At 45.0% G+C, this 18544-nt stretch overlaps 1 protein-coding gene across 6 annotated transcripts in view; it reads left to right on the plus strand.

The window, feature by feature from the left end:
* Positions 1 to 18544, plus strand: part of MAPK4 (mitogen-activated protein kinase 4) — a 173131-nt gene that overhangs the window by 42885 nt on the left and 111702 nt on the right. The window lies entirely within an intron of this gene.

An 18544-nucleotide genomic window follows, 5' to 3' on the forward strand; every position in this document is an offset into this window, starting at 1 on the left:
GTGCATAGGTCCTGGAGCACTCACTGCCCAGCTCACTGTTCCCCGTGCCTGCTCATCCTTCCTTTACTTTCCCTCCCTTGCTTCCTTCCTTCCCCTCTCTCTCACTTTTTCTTCCTCTGCCATTTTCTCCCTCACTCTGCTTGCCTGTCCTTCCTTTCTTTTCTTTCTTCCTTCCTCCTTTCCTTCCTTCTTTCTTTATTCTTAATTATTAAAACTTTTTCTTAACACTTGGACTTGTTATACTAGTGAGGGATGAATGAGCCGTATTCCTCCATGGAAGTTTGGATCAGACTTCTATTAAACATCTGTCTATGGAACAAGACACATGTCACCAAGGCCTTGTACTAACGTTCAGTTCTTTACTCAGCAAAGAGTCATTTTGGTCGGCCCTTACTTATGATTATTTGCTCTTGGTTTGCATGGAGTTCCAATAAGCTTGATTTACTTTCCAACTTCATAGAAGATTAGAAAAGGCCCATTAGAAGGAATCTGTGGCTGGCGTCCTCAAAGCAGCAAGAAGAGACTGCTGAAAATGAAGGAAGAGGCATATAAATATAAAATCAGACAAAACAACTTTTAAATTCTGGAATCTTTGGGGGTAGAAACAAACCCAGAATAGCCCCATACCTCAGTAGTTCTTGAATAGTGTCATTGTTTTAAAAGCCCACTGGAATGGTTGATGCTTGTAATGATGGCCCTGAATGATGAGATGATTCACTGATTTTTAGCATGCTTTGTTTAAAGAGGCCAAAAAGTATGTGACAAGCTTTAGAACTTCCAGCAAAGGGGTAAATGAGAGATAAATCATCATTTTATTTGTTAAGGCAATTTGTGTAACATACCCAGAGCCCCGATCATGCTGGATAAATGAGGCATCATTTTACATAGTTATGGCTGTTAATGTTTGTTAAAATATCCCCTAATTCATGAGACACGAGCTCACTCTATTAGAGAAACAACCCCAGATCTGACTCCTGCCAGATCTACAGTTTTATAGACACACGCGAGAACACACAGACCGTGGAGGATAATAGATCTGAGGAAGAGACTGAAGCCTGTAATAAAGCAACCCTTTCCTAATTTCTATTTTTAACTTCTGCTTTCTGTCTTGCCCTAGAAGGCCTTATCCACTGTTATGTTTTGCTAAGTTGGGACCAGATGTATTTTAGAGGTACCAGGGAAAGGCCTGTGGAATATTTTGCTTTGGCTGCAAAGACTTTCCTCGTCACCACGTTTTGCCTTGGCCTTTTGGGAGCAGCTTGTCTCAAGGGTAGAGGGCCCAGAGTGGGGGTTTTGCCTCAGCAGTGACTCAGACCTGACCCAGTCTGAGTTAAATACTCGGGTTAAATAGGTAAGGGATTTGAAGGTCTGTGACGGATGATATGGAAAGAGACAGAGCTTGAAATTGCTGAACGCGCTCCCCATTAAGAAAGAGGATGGTAATTACTTTCTGACATTATTGCCATGGCCATTACCTTGTATGGAGCTCTTACTACATGCCAGGCGCCATGCACAAATCAACGCTTCAGCTCAGCTGCTCTCAGCCCCATAGGGTCGGCACTTTGTAGGATGAGGAGACTGAGGCTCAGGGAGGCTTAGTGACTTAGCCAAAGTCACACAGCCCAGAAAGGGAGGAACCAAAGTTGAGATCCAGATCTGTCTGCCTCTGGACAGATGACAGGGCTGTGCTTTTAACCACGAGGTGAGCACCTGGGGACACCCCATCCCCCAGGACCAGCCCGACCTTGGTCTTGGTTTACAGAGAGGGGCCAGGAGAGGGCTCCTGGGAGGATGCACGTTCTGCTCTAAGACAGAAATGCCAGGGATGAAGATACGCAGCCATTCAGATGGGGCCTCAGGCTCACTGCCTGGTCCGAACCCTCCTTGTGGAGTGGGCCCTCTGTTCTAGGGCCAGAGCAATGCACAGGAACCACCAGGGGTGTCCCTCCCACTGCACGGGACGCTCTCTGTGCCCCCGCTCCCAACAAGCCCAACTCAGGGGCTTGTTCAGGGTCACCTCTAACAGGGCAGCTTCACTGCTGATCTCCTTAGGTTTTCAGTTCAGACCTCGCCTTGTTTTCATGGGGGATGTCTCCCAGGAGGTAGAGAGGAAGAGAACCAGCCCGGCAAGCTTCCTTCTGGAGGCTGGGCCGTCAGGGCAGGATGCCTGCTTTCCTGGGGGTCCAGCCTCTGTTCCTCTTCTCTCTAGCTGACTCGACTGCCACCCTGCTTCCCCAGGGAACACGGCAGCTTCTGTCCATGGGCTCAGCCAGAACCCAGTTCCTCCGGATCCTCTTGTCCATTCGTAAGCCGCAGTCAGAGGAAAAAGTCAGAGGGTAGATTAGGGCCATGACCTCAGAGGGAATAAGAGGTACGCACAGACCATTGCTTCATTCTGGTGCTCTGCAAGGTGTCCCAAAACACAGGGCTTTCTGGGCTGCAGCGTGAAATGAGGGCTTGTATTTCTCACGGGGGAAGGAAGGAATAGGTATCCTGGTAACAGAAGAGCACTTCCAGAGGACTGGCCTCTGCCCTGGTGTCAGACGGACATGGGAATGCCCCCTGTCCCCGACTGTGTAGCCATGGACATTTTCTTAATTTCTGAGGGAGATTAGATAGATAGAGGCAAAGGAATCCTTGTTAAGAATAGTAGAAAATATTATAGGGTGGATAATATTTTACACACACATTGGCTTCCCTAATGGCTCAGTGGTAAAGAATCTGCCTGCAGTGCAGGAGACGTGAGTAGGTGCAGGTTCGATCCCTGGGTCAGGAAGATCTCCTGGAGAAGGAAATGGCTACCCACTCTGGCATTCTTGCCTGAAAAATCTACGGTCAATAGGGTCGCAAAGAACCAGACATGACTGAGTGACTAAGTGTGTGTGTGTGTATGTGTGTGTGTATATATATATATACACCAGAAAGTCTTGAGTGTCAGGCAGAGGGGTTGGAATTTTATATATTAGGGATTCAGTCAAGTTTCCTGAGCAGGGATGTCACCCGATGAAATAGTGCTCCAGTGAGATGAGCTCCGCAGTATCAGTTCCCATTCAAATCTGTGCCTGCTCCTGGAGAAAGCTTGCGGCGATCTCAGAAACGCTGCCCTGTTGGTGGCCTGGTGTGAGCCACTCTGGTGGACGTCAGTGCTGTCCTCAAAGTGGTTCTAGTTCTGTTTTCCGGGACCGTAGCAGGCATACGCTTTCCTGCTTCAAAGTTGGGTGTGGCTGAGTGACTTGCTGAGACCCGTGCTGGGGTTGGTGAGCTTTCTCTTGAGGACCAGACACTGAATACGTGTTTCCAGCCCCTGGGCCCTGCAGTCACTGCCGCGCTGGCTCAGCTCTGCTGCCGTGGTGTGGAAGAGGGTGTGCATGGGGGTGTGCATGGGTGTGCATGGGGGCAGGTGCTGTGTGTTCCAGTGAAACTGGAGGTACAAGGACAGGCAGCTGGCCCGAGGGCTGTAGTTCGCAACCCCTGAACCAATGCATTGTCAGTGGGAAAAACTCTGATCGGGGCGTGTGATGACCACGGAAGCACGTGAGGAAGTGAAGCCGCTGCTGGTCTGGGACCCTAAATGAGCATACGGCCTGAAGGAGACATAAACTGGCAGTGTGAAGCCATGGAGACTTTGGTGGTGTTTCTTACCATAGCATAAGCTGTGTCTGTGCTGAGTGATGAGTGATTCGGCATCATCCCTGCGTGCACAGTGTCACCGTCATCCATCAACATCCTCCTCCTCCCACTCCTCACTGTCACAGCTGGTGTCTGCAAGCCCTACCTGGGGGACTTTACCAACTTGGTTTCAGTAATTCCTTCCCACGCGCCACCTTTCACAGAAACAAGAAAGGGACATTCAGAGAGGTGAAATAAATTTCCCCCTGTCTCACAAATGGTTAAGTGTGGGACCTGGGGTTTGAGCCTAGCTCTTCTAAATTCTTAACTTCTGTGTATCCCGCCTCGGGTTCAGGTCTTTGGATTATGATTTTTTTTTCTTTTATCCCTTCACCTCTTTGATCACTGCTCTTGGCAATGTATCCTGTTACGACAGGACCCACAGTGGCTCTGGCAGCAGGCGGAGAGGGAAGAAAGACCCTTGCTTCCAGAAAAGCGCTGGTTTCGAGCAGTGGAGGAGATAGATGGAAGTAACCAGAGGGATGGATCAGGTTGGCAGCTCAGACGCTCCCAGGAGGAGGACCGCTCTGGGGACTGGCACCTCTGAACAATGGCTCTCAGTCCTGTATTTCCTGTATTTCTGTCAGTCATCTCCCAGGCACGCTGTCCTCTTTCCTTGCTCAGCCATGTTCTTGTCTTTCTCTGAAGCAATTAAAAAAAAATTATATTCTGAAACAGTCTTGAGAAATTGTGTTACTCCCCTTGCTGGCCTGACAAAGCTATCAAGCTCTGACTGCCATCTTTGATGGTTTGGCAGATAATTTTCCAATCTGGTGTTACAAAGGCCTAGCTCTATTTGATCAAGTAATAAGAAGCCATGTAATGAGTTCTTATAACTTCTGAAGAGCTACCACTGAAGACGCTATCCATTCTGTTATTCAATATTTCTTATTTAAAGTCTCACTTAATTAAATTTCTCTATTTAGTGTCATGGAAAATTTTCTCTCGTTAAAATGATCCCTTGTCCTAATCACCAGTGAGAATTACATAAGCGATTATGTTTCCCTTTTTACTTTGGCTGTTGGGAAGCAGGATTTATTTGATACTTGGAGATAATACCTGTTTGGACTCAGGATCAGAGTAGATTATCTACCCATTCCCCCTTCCTCCTTCACCTCTGGGTTCAGATCGCTGTTTCTGACTTTAGGTTTTAAATCGTGTAGCATGCTGTTGTGGGTTCCTGAAAATCCTTCTTGGAAGTAGATGAGATTTAAGTTATAATGAAGACCTCACGTGCCCATATTGTGGCAAGTCAGAGAGTGAAACCGAGAGCCACTGATGGCCTCATCCTAGGAGGAGGTTCTTGTCGTGTATCATCTAAGACTGTGCTCAATCAGAACTTGAGGTTGGGCAGGTTCCCTTCCGTTTCCACAGTGATAACTCCTGGGCAAAGGGCTTTGCTGGGGTCGGGCTGCCAGGAACAGCTCTCCTCCCACCTTGCAGTTCAGCTTTAGTTTCCCTCTAGCGCCCCCTGTTGGCAGAAACTGACAGGGCGCCCCTTCTCAGAGAGGCCTCGTGAATCGCATTTTGCTGATTCTCACCCGAACACCACTGAGCAGAGAACTGACAGGTGGTTCAGAGCGGAGAGATAAGCGCTTCACAACAGGAGCACCCTCTCTGCTCCCACTTCTTTATTTATGAAGTGATGAGATGCAGCACATGATGTGCAGGGTGGTGAATGGCACGCTTGACCCTCTCCTAGGCTTCAGTCACAGCAAAAGATGTAGCCAATCAAGTTCCCTCTTCCCCTGTCTGCGCTCAGTGGTAAGTAAGCATTCTGAGGCCTCATATGTCTCCCTCGTTCCCAGTTCTTGCCTAGTGCCAAGGACAGTGCTTACAGGGGACACTCATTGTATGCTTGAGATAGTTAATTATTGGATTTTTAATATATGCAAGTCACCAAGTATTCAATAACTACAGACTGTATCCAGCCCAGGGCCAGGGAAGCAGACCATGCAGGAGGCATGGCCTGGCTGTGAACGAGCTTATAGTCTTGTTATAAAGTGAGATAAACCCAGTAAGCACAGAGCAGGGTTTTACCTTTATGATGACGAGAATACTGGAGTGAGTTGCCATTTCCTTCTCCAGGGGATCTTCCCGACCTAGGAATTGAACCTAGGTCTTCTGCATGGCAGGTGGATTCTTTACTGTCTCTGAGCTACCAGGGAAGCCCCAATGAAAAGTCTCAAGTTTTAGTAGATTCAGGTGGAGTTTGAGTCCAGGGAAGGGATAGAGAACCTCATTGCTTGGAGTAGGAGATTTTCAAGGGAATCTGGTTTCTTAGCCATCTCTCGGGTACTCACCTGGAGACACAATTACTCCAGAGACATGTGTGTTGGGAGAAGCTACTCATTCTGCCACCTCTGGCATCTGGCATTGCTGGTACTGTGCTTTTCCTCAGCATCACCATCCCACAGTGAGCACAATAGTGTGCAACTTCCTACATTAGAAAAATGAATGTTTGAGACCCCAGGAGAACGTTCAGCATAGAAAATCATCCTCGGGAGCAGCCCTGGATACATCCTTACAAAGCTCCACCAAATGAGTGAGCAGAGAGGACTTTTGGCTGGAAGGCATCTCGGAGCTCCTTATCCGGGCCTGGCCCAGAGTGTTACCTTGCGGATGTCACCCCAGGGAGAGCCGACAGCTGGGGCAGTGTTCCCTGGCCTCAAAGGAAGGCTTCAGGGACTCATTTAATGAAGCAGCACTTGATCTTCAAGGTCCGCAGAGAAGGATAAAATGGCCCAGAGGAGAAGGTAGCATTCCTTCAGCGGCCCCTGTCCACGTCAGCACGACGTGGGGGTGGGCCCTGGATGAAACGACTGAGGAGGACTCTCTGATGCTGGATCCCTTTGAGACGATCACACTGTTGACCCTGCTTTGCCCGACTTCTTGTGCAGGAATGGGGCTGTGTTCTTCACACAGAGCCCTCAGGCACACTCTCCTCTTTTTCATTTAAATTTTTACATATTGAAGTATGTTGCATAGGGTAAAGCTTATGAATCTTAAACGTACAGCTTGATGGATTTTTTTCCATGTGTCTACACTATGCAAGCAGATAAGACTATAGACTATTTCTAGTTCCCTAAAATTCTTCATGCCCTCACCCCCAGGCAGTTCTCTCCTCTAAATATTAGCTTTGTCTGGCTTTGAGTCTTCTATAAATGGAATCATGGAAAATATAGTCAGTTTTGTCTTTTTCTTTTGCTAAATATTGTACAATTCTAATTTTTTTACTTTTGGGGAAAGTTGAAACAGTTCAGAGAAGTGGCGTGGCTTGAACCGGGTTTGACACCTGCAGTCCTGTACTGTTGCACAGCTTGTGACCCTGCAACCGTGCATCCATCTGTCCTTCTACCCATCTTTGCAAACTCATGTTGAAAGACAGCTCTATGTCAGGGATGGTGCCAGGTGCTGGACATGTAGATATGAGTAAAATCACCCTGCCTTCAAAGATCTCCCAGTGTAATGGGAGTGAAATATCTCAGGAGGATAATTAAGGTGTAGAGGGTGTAGAGGTCTGTACAAGGAGCTGGGTATTTATGGGAATGCCTGGAGGAGAATGGAGAGGCGGAGGTAGACGAGGAAGAGGCAGTGACTGTGGCTGGAGGGCTCAGGAAGGAGGAAATGGCATTAGAACAGAATTTCATCTTTCTTGTTTTCTTATCAACAGGGCTGCAGAATTTAAGAAGACAGGTAGGGTTGGGGTCATCATCTGTGTATTGCTTATAGGATCTTGCATTCATGGAGCTAACAGGCATTCGTGATCCCAAATCTCCAAACATTAAAACATGTCTTCTCTAAGGGCGTGAGTAGCGCACCTAGAACTTTCTAACTAGGCGGAGAGCAGAAAGCAATGGGCTACTTCCCTGATTTGATTAGACACCTGGAGAGATCAATGGTAAACAACAGTGACAGTTTCAGCAGAGTTCCTGAAGTGGAACTTTCTAGCTCGGGTAAACATAGGGCCCTATACGAATTTCTGGAAATTATGTACATCAGCTTGCTTCTCTAGATAGGTAGGAACTTTTTCAAGATCTCTCTCTTCTGTCAGAACATAAGAATACACACTGTGGCAGATATCACCACGTGACCCTCAATGAGTATAACCCCTTTATAATACCCTGTATAACCCCCTCCTCCTGAGCATGATGGAACCTATGACTTGGCTTCTAACCAACAGAAATGGCAAAGGTGACAGGGGTGGAGTGGGGTCATTCTCTTAATTAGGCTACATTATGTGGGAAAGATGATAGGATGTCAGTCTCATAATTATGTTACATAAGACTCTGCCTTAGTGGACTAGAGAGGGAGTCTCCTGTTGGCCTTGAAAAAGTGTACAGTCAGATTGTGAGAAGGTCTGTGCAGAGGGCCACGTGGCAGGTGACTGTAGGTGGCCTCAAGGACCTGAGTGGCCTCCAGCCAACTGCTGGTAAGAAGCTGGGGCTCCAAGGCTTAGAGTTGCAAGGAAATGAATTCTACTAACAACATGAATGAGCTTGGATTCTTCCCTGGTCAAGCCTCCAGATGAGAATGCCGCCCATTCAGTACCTTGAGGCCTGAGCAGAGTAGACGCCTGACCCACAGAAACTATGAGATGATAAACATATGTTACTTTAAGCTGATAACTTTGTGGTAATTTGTTGCATGGCAATAGATAATATACATACTTATTTGCAAGCATTTGTTGTATCAAAATAACCCCTCAGTGACACATGGCTCTGCAGATACTCTGAGTCCTGCATGCCCTAAAGAGGATGTTCAGTTCAGTTCAGTTGCTCAGTCGCATCCAAATCTTTGTGACCGAATGGACTGCAGCACACCAGGCCTCCCTGTGCATCACCAACTCGTGGAGTTTACTCAAACTCCTGTCCACTGAGTCAGTGGATCTAGAAGTGGCCAATGAATTCCTTTAAGGATGGCTATTTATAACAGCATTTTACTTTCACACTGTTGTGGGCTTTGACTTCTCTAAGAAGTAAATAAGGGCACTGTATAGGACACAAGTTTAGTTGTTCTGAGGGAGACCCGATATCCACCAGCCCCTTTTCTAACATTTGTAGGGTCTGGGGCAAGAATGCAAATGGATGACATACCATATGTCTAAAGAATGAAAAGTTATATCACTGTTACATGTAATATGTTCTGCTATGGTGACAAATATGTATTGTAATAACAATATATGTGTCAAGGTCTTTATATCACTGAAGAATGGCAAAACATTAAAGACAATGAAATATAATTATTATTTTGCATTCTTGGCTGTTTAGCTGATGGAAAATATTTGAACAGAGTAACAATGTTTAATTCATATATTATTGTATTTTCGATAAAATATATTTTCTTGCTTCCATTTCAAGAAAAGTTCACTAATTATTTTGTTTAGTATAGTGGATGTTCAGTCAACAGTAAGACTCTAAAAGATTAAAAAATAGATTGTCTGCCAAATTTGAATGTTTTATTTTCATCAAAATATAAATTTAAAGTAGTGAAAAATTTTAAATTTAAGTGAAAGTTTTCAAATAGCTTTTTCCAAAGTATTCACAAATCTATGAAAACTAAAAAGCAAACATACCAGTTATAAATTATAAAAACCGTAGTTATTTAAATACAGCTGAATTTTCAGTTTCTTAAACATTTAGTTTAAGGTCTTATTAAATATTCTTTTAAAAAGAAAACCACTTGTAACTGTAGCTTTTAAAGTTCGCCTAGGGACCAACGTAAAGAATCAGGGTCACATTTCATGTATATTATTTCTAGTCTCAGATTATTATTGCAAACTATCACTCCACTTTCCATATGCAACTCTTGTTGCATACTGATCCAGTGGTACTGATGAAATCAAGAACTAGAAGATGAAGAGAAGCAAAAATAATAATAATAATAATAATAACCCACAGATATTCTGACCTTCTGGGAAACAATACCTCTTCATTATGCAGAAATCTGTTGCACTGATGCTCTGTGAAGAAAGATTTGACGAGTTAATCCCCCCATGCTGGCACTGATCAAATTCTCCATCCTCCGCGGCTGCATCTGTCCCCGATCCTGGCAGTGGCAAAGTCCCCAATCTTTCACAGCCCTTGGACACAGTGGCCTTTTGTTTCGAGGACTAAGGCAAGAGATGTGGAGAAATGTTTCCCTGGGGCTTGAATGATGTTCACGTGCAAGCGGATGCTTTGGGTGCTGATCATGCTGTGTCAGCACTGGGTCCCAAGTGATTGGAGCACCCATGCGTTCTTCAATAAGAGTGTGTGTGTGTGTGTGTGTGTGTGTGTGTGTGTGAGATGAGAGAGACCCATTGCTTTCAGAAGTGTGGGTCCACATACACGCATCCTTCTTGTTTGAGTACAAGGGGGTGTTTGCTGCCCCAAATATTAGTTTTTTAATCAGTATAGCACTTGCCTTCCTTCTCACAATAGTTTGCAAGTGTAATAGTCTTGAAGCTCTAAGACTTTGGCCACTTGATGTGAAGAGCTGACTCACTGGAAACACCTTGATACTGGAAAAGACTGAAGGCGAAGGGAGAGGGGGGTGGCAAAGGATGAGATGGTTAGATAGCATCACCGACTCGATGAACATGAATTTGGGCAAACTCCAGGAGATAGTGAAGGACAGGGGAGCCTGGCATGCCGTAGTCCATGGGGTCGCAATGAGTCGGACACAACTTAGCAAGTGAACGACAACAAATAATAGTCCTTGATGGGATGGCAGCTCAGCGGCTTCACAGTCTCCAGGACCCAGGCTCTTTCTCTCTGGCTGTTCCCTTTTCCCTAGGTTGTTGCCCTCATGAGCATGGCTCAAGGTGGTTCCCACTGTATTTCTAATTCAGCCAGAAGGAAGAAGAAGAGAAGCAGGGCTTGTCCGTCTTTTTAAGAGTCTGACCCTGAAGGTGCACACACCAATTCTGCACACATCCCACTGTCCACAGACGACTGAGAAATTGGTCTTTTATTGGGTGTTCTCATGTCTACCTAAAAATTAGTCTCCTGCGAGCGAAGGGGAGAACACAGTTTGGGTGACAGCCAGTACTCTCTGTCACAGTATGTATTTTTTTATGTAAGTTTGGAAGGATGATCATTTAGAATCACGGATACAAGGTTGCCCAAGTTCAGTTGTATTTGACAAAACAACAGACTTCTAGGAAAGAGCTTTGGATGGTTTTAAGCACGCTGCAGGCTGGGGGCTGCCTGAAATGTTAAGCTGAGTGGGTGGAAAACCGAACTGGGTTCAGATCCACAACCAGCCACAAACAACTAAAGTGACCTTGCTCCACTTACATCTGTTGGCCCCAGTTTGCTTTTCAGTAAAATGAGGGCTTTGTATTAGACTACTGGTTTATGAACCGAGTACCATGGAACCTTCGAGATCCTCAGAGTCACTTCAGAAGCTAGGGATTGGCTCTGAACCTTTCTTCCCTATGTATTAATTCTAATTAATTTAATTTCCTATGTATTAATTTTTATTGGTTGTGAGATAAAGGAAAAAAGGGAAGAGAGCTTCTATTGCCAAAATGAAAGTTTGACAATGCCTGCGCACTGGGGTGCCTAGTGGATATAGTAGAATATAGGGGTCGGACTCAATGGATATGAGTTTTAGCAAACTCAGGGAGATAGTGAAGGACAGGGAAGCCTGGCATGCTGCAGTTCACGGGGTCACAGAGAATCGGACGTGACTTGTCGACTGAACAACTGAGGGGTCAGATTGCCTGCATTTCAACCTCAACTTTGCTGCTTTCTCTGATACCTTACGCTGAGGTCTTCCCCTTTCCTGAGTCTCAAGTATTGCTTCCTCATCTGTAAAATATCGTTACTATTCTTTACCTTTTGGGACTGTCTTAAAGCTTAAATGAGGCAATATACCTGAGAGGGCTTACCTTAGAGGATCTGGTATAACAGATGTGTCTAATAAATGGGAACCGTTGTTATCATTGTCACTGTCACCGACCTCGTCTCTAAGGCTTCAGCTCTGGGCTCTAAAGCTTTGTGTTTCTGTGAATTGATGCGCATAATGAAGGACCTTTCTATGAAATAAATGGCTACCCACGGGTTTTTCTCCTTACACCTGGATTTTTGCAGGTTTTCTCTAAATGAGGCAGATGTAGAGTTCTGTCATTTCAGAGGCACTATTTAAATAATTTTTTTCAACAGAGAAAAGCAATTTCAGTCTTTTAATTCAAGGAGAAAATGAATCAAGTCCGCACATGGCAGGAAATAAAATGCAGAGCTTCTAGCACTTTAAATAGTTAACCAGAAGGATAAGCAGGAAAAATCCCATGATATGACTTTTTGTCAATCTTGACTTTCTAGGGATTAAAGCTGCTTTTGAGTTTAGACCGCTGCTTTTTCCAGTTTGTTAAACCCTTGACAAACTCCAGTGTGTTCCACTCAGCAGTTCCACATGAGGGGGGTCACATTACAGTCTCCACATTACAGAGCCGATGAAGCAACAGCACAGAACCGTGTGCTCCTGGGGCTGAGACTTGGAGGTCACTGACTGCAACCATCCTTGTGGGCCGACTGATGTTGTACCCAGAATCAAGTGGAAGAAGTGTAATGGGCCTTTGGATCCACCCAGTCATCTTATGATGGCTCAGATGGTAAAGAATCAGCCTGCAATGCAGGAGACCTGGGTTTGATCCCTAGGTAGGGAAGATCCCCTGGAGAAGGGAATGGCAACCCACTCCAATATTCTTGTCTGGAGAATTCCATAGACAGAGAAGACTGGCGGACTACAGTCCATGGGGTCACAAAGAGTCGGACACAACTAAGCGACTAACACTTCAACTTCAAAAGATTTAACAGGAATGTGCGAGAGGGGATTTTAAATCTTAAGATGAGTGCTGTGTGGTGTTTAGTTGCTCAATCATGTCCACTCTTTGCAACCCCATGAACTTAGCCTGCCAGGCTCCTCTGTCCATGGGGATTCTCCAGGCAAGAATACTGGAGTGGGTTGCCATGCCCTCCTCCAGGGGAATCTTCCCAACCCAGGAATCAAACCTGGGTCTCCTGCATTGCAGGCAGATTCTCTACCATCTGAGCCACCAGGGAGCCAAGGTTGGGGACTGTTAAATCTTTACTCTGACTTATAACCATAAGGCCTTTGACTACACCCCAGCCATCTTGTTTTCTAGCTCTGTAAAGATTCTTGTTTATAGAACCTGAAAATCTGAGCACTGAAGTGATGCTCAGAGTTTATGCAATGCCAGAGTCTTCTTCATATCATCTTTGACAGATTGTTACTGCTCCTTCCTGACTGTGTCCCCATGATGAGGAGCTCACGGCTTTGTTAGGAGGCAGCCACTCCTTTGGAGGAAAGAGCCAACTTACTTGAAAATTTTTCTTTTGCCCTGAAGCTTGCTTTTCTGGTATATGAGTATTGTATATGTATGCGTATATCTGACAACCTTTTTTACCTTCCAGATCAACCCCGTTTAAAATTGATCCCTCTTTGCAGGTGGGTCTTTCAAATGTATGAAGCCAACCCACTTCCATCTCCAGCCTTCATACGCTCTCAGTATCCCTCATATGTTGATGCCCTTAACCACCTGATCATTCCCTCCCGGCTTCCTTGGTTTTGATGAAAGTGCATTTGTTAAAGTGAATGAGCCAAACCAATTATCATACCCTGTGCTGACTCTTACTCTTCCTTTTCCCATTTTTCCCCATTTCACTTTATTAAACAAAAATATTTATTTGTTTATTTGTCTGTGCTGGGTCTTAGTTTCAGCATGCAGGATCTTTAGTTGTGGCTATGCAAACTCTTCATTGGGGCATTTGGAGAGCTAGTTCCCTGACCAGGGATCAATCCCTGGTCCTTACATTGATCCCTGGGGATCAATCAATCCCCAGCTCCTTATATTGGGAGCATGGAGTCTTAGCCACTGGACTACCAGGGAAGTCCCTCCCCACTTCACGTTAGAAGCTGTATGTGATAACCCCCATAATGGTTTGATTAATGTTGGAGAAAATAAGAAGAGGAATATATATGGGCCCTTAAGTTCTATTTCTCTGCATATATTTCTGTATCAAGATGGGCTCTAAAAATGGTTTTGTCATGATGATTCAGATGTAAACCTGAGGTCTGCCGAGTTTCTCAGACCTTTTCCAGTGGCCATTCCTGTATTTCAGACCTTCATAGTAAACCTGGAGGGTAAGTGCTGCATCTTTTATTTATTTACTACATTTCCCTTGGCTTTGAGGATACCTGTGCTTGTGTTTTTTAATTACCTCTAAAATGTATTAAAGTACTTAAAAAATCTATCTTTAGAAATGTTAGAGATCACTAGCATTTAGGCACCATCTACAAGGCTGATGAGAAAGCATTTGCTCTATTGATAACAGTGTCTTCATCATAATGGAGTGAGCCTTCTCATTTGAAGGGGTGGATCAGGGTAAACAAGACCATCCCAAACCTGGAGAGAAAATGCACTTTGCTCTGCAGAATACTGTCTGAGTGTCACTGTGTTGGGCATTTGACACTTCCAAGATTCAGACTCCTGGCTTATGTAAACTGCCTTTCTATAGCATGTCTAAAGACATGTGGGTCAGTCATTACACACTATATTTAAAAAAAAAAAAGAAGAAGAAGGTGAATTGACACTGAGACATGAAAAATGTATCATTTTAATTATGCTGTCTGAAAATGTGATGAAAATATTCATCAGAAAAAAATGAAATGATGAGCCATGGTGTGTTTTCCCATGAGTCATTACATATTTACCCAGTCATATGAACTGCCTTATCAAAATTCAGGAGTTTACATTAAACTAGACCTAGAACCCTTGACTTACCCAGTGAGACAAGCAGATCTGAATTACCACTGACGACTGCCTCTCTCCTGCCGTCATCTTTCCTTCCCCAAGCAGGGAGCACGCTTACACCATGGAAATCTTCTAGGCTTTATTTTTAACCTCTTGGTCCTTTTACCAAACCTGAAGGCCATGAACCAAATTGATGTTGCTTTTCCTTCTTCTCTGCAGGCCTTTCTGTCTGCAGCATTGGTTAGAGAGGAAGCACAGCCTCTGGCCAGTCCACAGGGGGCTTGGCCTGGGCAGGTGCTGGTCTGTGCTGCAGGGTTGCTGGCCATGGAACAAAACTGGGGGCCCGACTCTCTGAGGACACGCAGGCCGTGCAGCTTCTCTGTTTGGGTTGGCAACACAAGTCATGTGCTTCACTTTTGCTGGGGCCCTATCGCTTGCTGAATATTTATTTGTCCCCAAGATTATTTAGTTATCCTCAGGAATCCAGACTCTCTGGCCAGCTTTTCTCCTTTGGCATAGGTTCCCAGAGGGGAATGTGATTGACCCCCTTCTGCCTTCAGAAGGGGCCTTATTGCTCATTGACTTGGCAGCATTAGAGCAGAAAAGCAAAAAGGGACGCGGGAAGACACATGACTGTGTCTACAGTTAGCCGCCGGGCTAAGATTAGAGCTTGGATCTTCTGATTCCAAATCCAGAGTTCTATCTAGAACCTCTCAAACTCTGGGGGGCATGTAAGCACCTGGGGGACTCATTTAATAACATAAGCACCTGCTGTCGTTGTTGTTCAGTCACTCAGTCATGTCCAACTCTTTGCAACCCCATGGACGGCAGCTCGCCAGGCTTCCCTGTCCTCCACCATCTCCTGGAATTTGCTCAAACTCATGTCCATTGAGTTGGTGATGCCATCCAACCATCTCATCCTCTGTCATCCCCTTCTCCTCCTGCCCTCTTTCCTAGCATCAGGGTCTTTTTCAATAAGCACCTGAGGAACTTATTTAATAAAATGCAAAGTCTTAGTTTTCCCTCTTTAGAAATTCTAATGTGGAATCTGCCTGCTGAATGTGCATCCCTGTGATCTAAGATGTGCACTAGGTCACACTGGCTTATCAACCTTTGCCTTCTACTTGTATTCACTTGTTGAAGCTACCCAGTTAAATATGAAGATTGTCATATACCCTTACTCATTAAAAAATTACAGCACAAAGAACATGATAAAGTCATTGAAGTAAGATAGAAAGTAGAAGAAATCCACCCATAGCCAAGCTCCCCGTCAGCCTATGTACCTGCCTACCCTGTCATCTTGGGAGAGGTTATCTATCAACCCAATAATTCTATCACCTTAATTTTACTTCTTTTGAGCCAAGTAGGCTTTGTTATTTGACTCCCTAAGAAACGAGGCTCTCCAAAGCTATTAAAGTAGATAAATAGTATGAATTTTTTGAGCATCTGGTACATTACTGGGCACTGTACTCAGTGTTTTACACAAATTCACTCATTTCATCACATTGATCTTATGAAGAAAGTTCTATTATCCCCATTTTCCAGATAAGAAAACTGAGGCTTGGAAAGGCTAAGTGGCTTGTATCAAGTTTTCTGGTTAAGAAGCAAAGCTGAGATTCAAACCCTCCTACTCCAAAGCCCATGCTCTTCCTCACCACACTGCTTTCCAAACATGCAGACAAAAGTCAGAGATGCCTGAACTTCAGGTCCTCATCTCTGTGAAGAAAGGAGACATTCCTAAACAGAAAACAACCAGAGGACAACAATAACAAGTGTATTTAATTTCTAAAACGTGTGCCAGAGATATGTGGTGCTGTAGGGAGGGAGTATAGGGAAATAGTTACTGGATTGGAAGCTTTTGAATGCAAGGGAGGAAAAAGACACTTTATCTTGATGGTGGAGGCTGCTATTATAGGTTTGGGGGCAAGGGAGTAACTCCGTGAAATGAAAAGTCACAGAGAGCCCCAGTCTGCTAAAAGCCATCCATTTCGGCTGACTCCCCAAGCAGATCTTTTGCCAGAGCCACTACAGATTTGGGATTTGACTCTTTTTTTCTCTCTCCAGAGCTGTTAATCAGCACAGACAGGACCCCAAATGAGAGGGAAAAGGGATGACAAGCTGGAGGATTACATTCTTAATAATTCAGGGTATAGGTGCTACCAGGAGCAGGGTTCTTCCAGAAATGAAATCTCCATTGTCCCCAGTGAGCCAGTTATTAGAAAAGTTTTCTTGTGGTTGCCCTGGAGTTTCTTCAATTTCTCTCTTCCCCAACTCTCCACGATGCTTTCATTTGACTTTAGCATTACGCATGCTGTCGTTTCATGTACTACTCATCACTGCCAGTGACATCAACCGGCATTTACTATCTCTTTAAAACTTGAGGTATAATTCACTTACAATATTATATTAGTTTCAGGTGTACAACATAGTGGTTTGATACATTTATAAATTACAAAATAATCACCGTGAAAAATCTACTTACCCTGTTGCCACCATTACAATATTATTGACTATATTCCTTTTGCTGTACGTTTCATCCCTGTGGCTTATTTATTCTGTAACTGCAAGTTTGTAGCTCTTGATTCCCTTTACCTGTTTCACTCCCTCCTACCCTTTCCCTCTGGCAACCTCTGTATCTCTGAGTCTGTTTTGTTATGTTTGTTTGTTTTGTTTTTTAGACTTCACATATAACTGAAACCATACAGTATTTGTCTTTCTCTTCTGACATATTTTACTAAGCAGAATACCCTCCAGGTCCATCCATGTTTTCACAAGCGACAAGATTTCGTTCTTTTAAATGGATGAATAATATTCCTGTGTGTGTGTGTGCGTGTGCGTGTGCGTGTGCGTGTGTGTGTGTGTGTATCTCCCATCTTCTTTATCCATTTATTTCTTGATGGACATTTAACTTGCTTCCGTATCTTGGCTGCAGTTTTAATAATACTGCAGTTAACACAGGGGTGCATATATCTATTCAAATTAGTGTTTCTGTTTTCTTCAGAAAAATACCCAGAAGTGGAATTGGTGATTTATATGGGCTTCCCTTGTAGCTCAGTCAGTAAAGAGTCTGCCTGCAATGCAGGAGACCCAGGTTCCATCCCTGGGTTGGGAAGATCCCATGGAGAAGGAAATGGCCCCCCACTCCTGTATTCTTGCCTGAAGAATCCCAGGGACACAGGAGCCTGGCGGGCTACAGTCTATGGGGTCGCAAGAGTTGGATGCCACTTAGCGACTAAACCACCACCGTGGTATGTTTAATATTTTGAGGAACCTCCATACTGTTTTCTGAAGCGACTGCACTAATTTACATTCCCACCAACAGTGTGCAAAGGTTCCCTTTCCTTCACATCCTCACCAACATTTGCTATTTGTTGTCTTTTTGATAATAGCCATTGTGACAGGTGTGAGGTGACTGCATTTGCCTGAAGGGTCAGTGATGTTGAGCATCTTTTCACCAGTGACAGTTACTCTCTTGCGCACTGCCCTGTGCTCGGCATGCAAAGTAGGTTAAGGCCCTGCCATTGGGTGTTTGTGGCCTGTCTGGGGAGACAGGACTCGTTCATGATACCAATTAACAGCCCTTAGAGTTCACTGTGATCTCAGGGGACTTTTTATAAAAGGAGGAAGATGAAGGCCACAAGTTAAGAGGACAGACCCAAAGCGAGCCAAAGAATAGGAGGCGGGAGAGGCTATGAGGCCCGGCGTGGCCTGGGGTTCATAAGGGGCTTGTCTTCTGGAGAAGGCAGGCCTCAAAAGGGGGCTGTGTGGAAGGACTGGAGTTATGCAGGAGGCTTTGGTGAGGCTCCCTCCGGCAGGTCTATCTCCCTGCCCAGACCACAGCACCTGTGACAGGTGCTTCCCTGGGGGAGCTGCCCCTTGTGTTACACGTCAGAGGCGGTGGCTGTTGGGAGGCAGGCTCTGTGACACAGATTTGTGTAAAGGGAGTTTGTTAAGAAGAAAGAGTGAAGCCGAGTTGAGGATAAGTTGGGCTGTGAAGCCATCCCAGTGACAGCCTCGTCTGACACTCTGGAGACTCGTGCAGCTGAAATGTTCTTCAGAGTTGCCCTGACTCAGAGCCCTTTCTGCTCACCTGTCAGTTTGTCCCTGGACGTG

The sequence above is a fragment of the Bos indicus genome, chromosome 24 (assembly GCF_029378745.1).
Source record: "Bos indicus isolate NIAB-ARS_2022 breed Sahiwal x Tharparkar chromosome 24, NIAB-ARS_B.indTharparkar_mat_pri_1.0, whole genome shotgun sequence".
NCBI classification, from domain to species: domain Eukaryota; kingdom Metazoa; phylum Chordata; class Mammalia; order Artiodactyla; family Bovidae; genus Bos; species Bos indicus.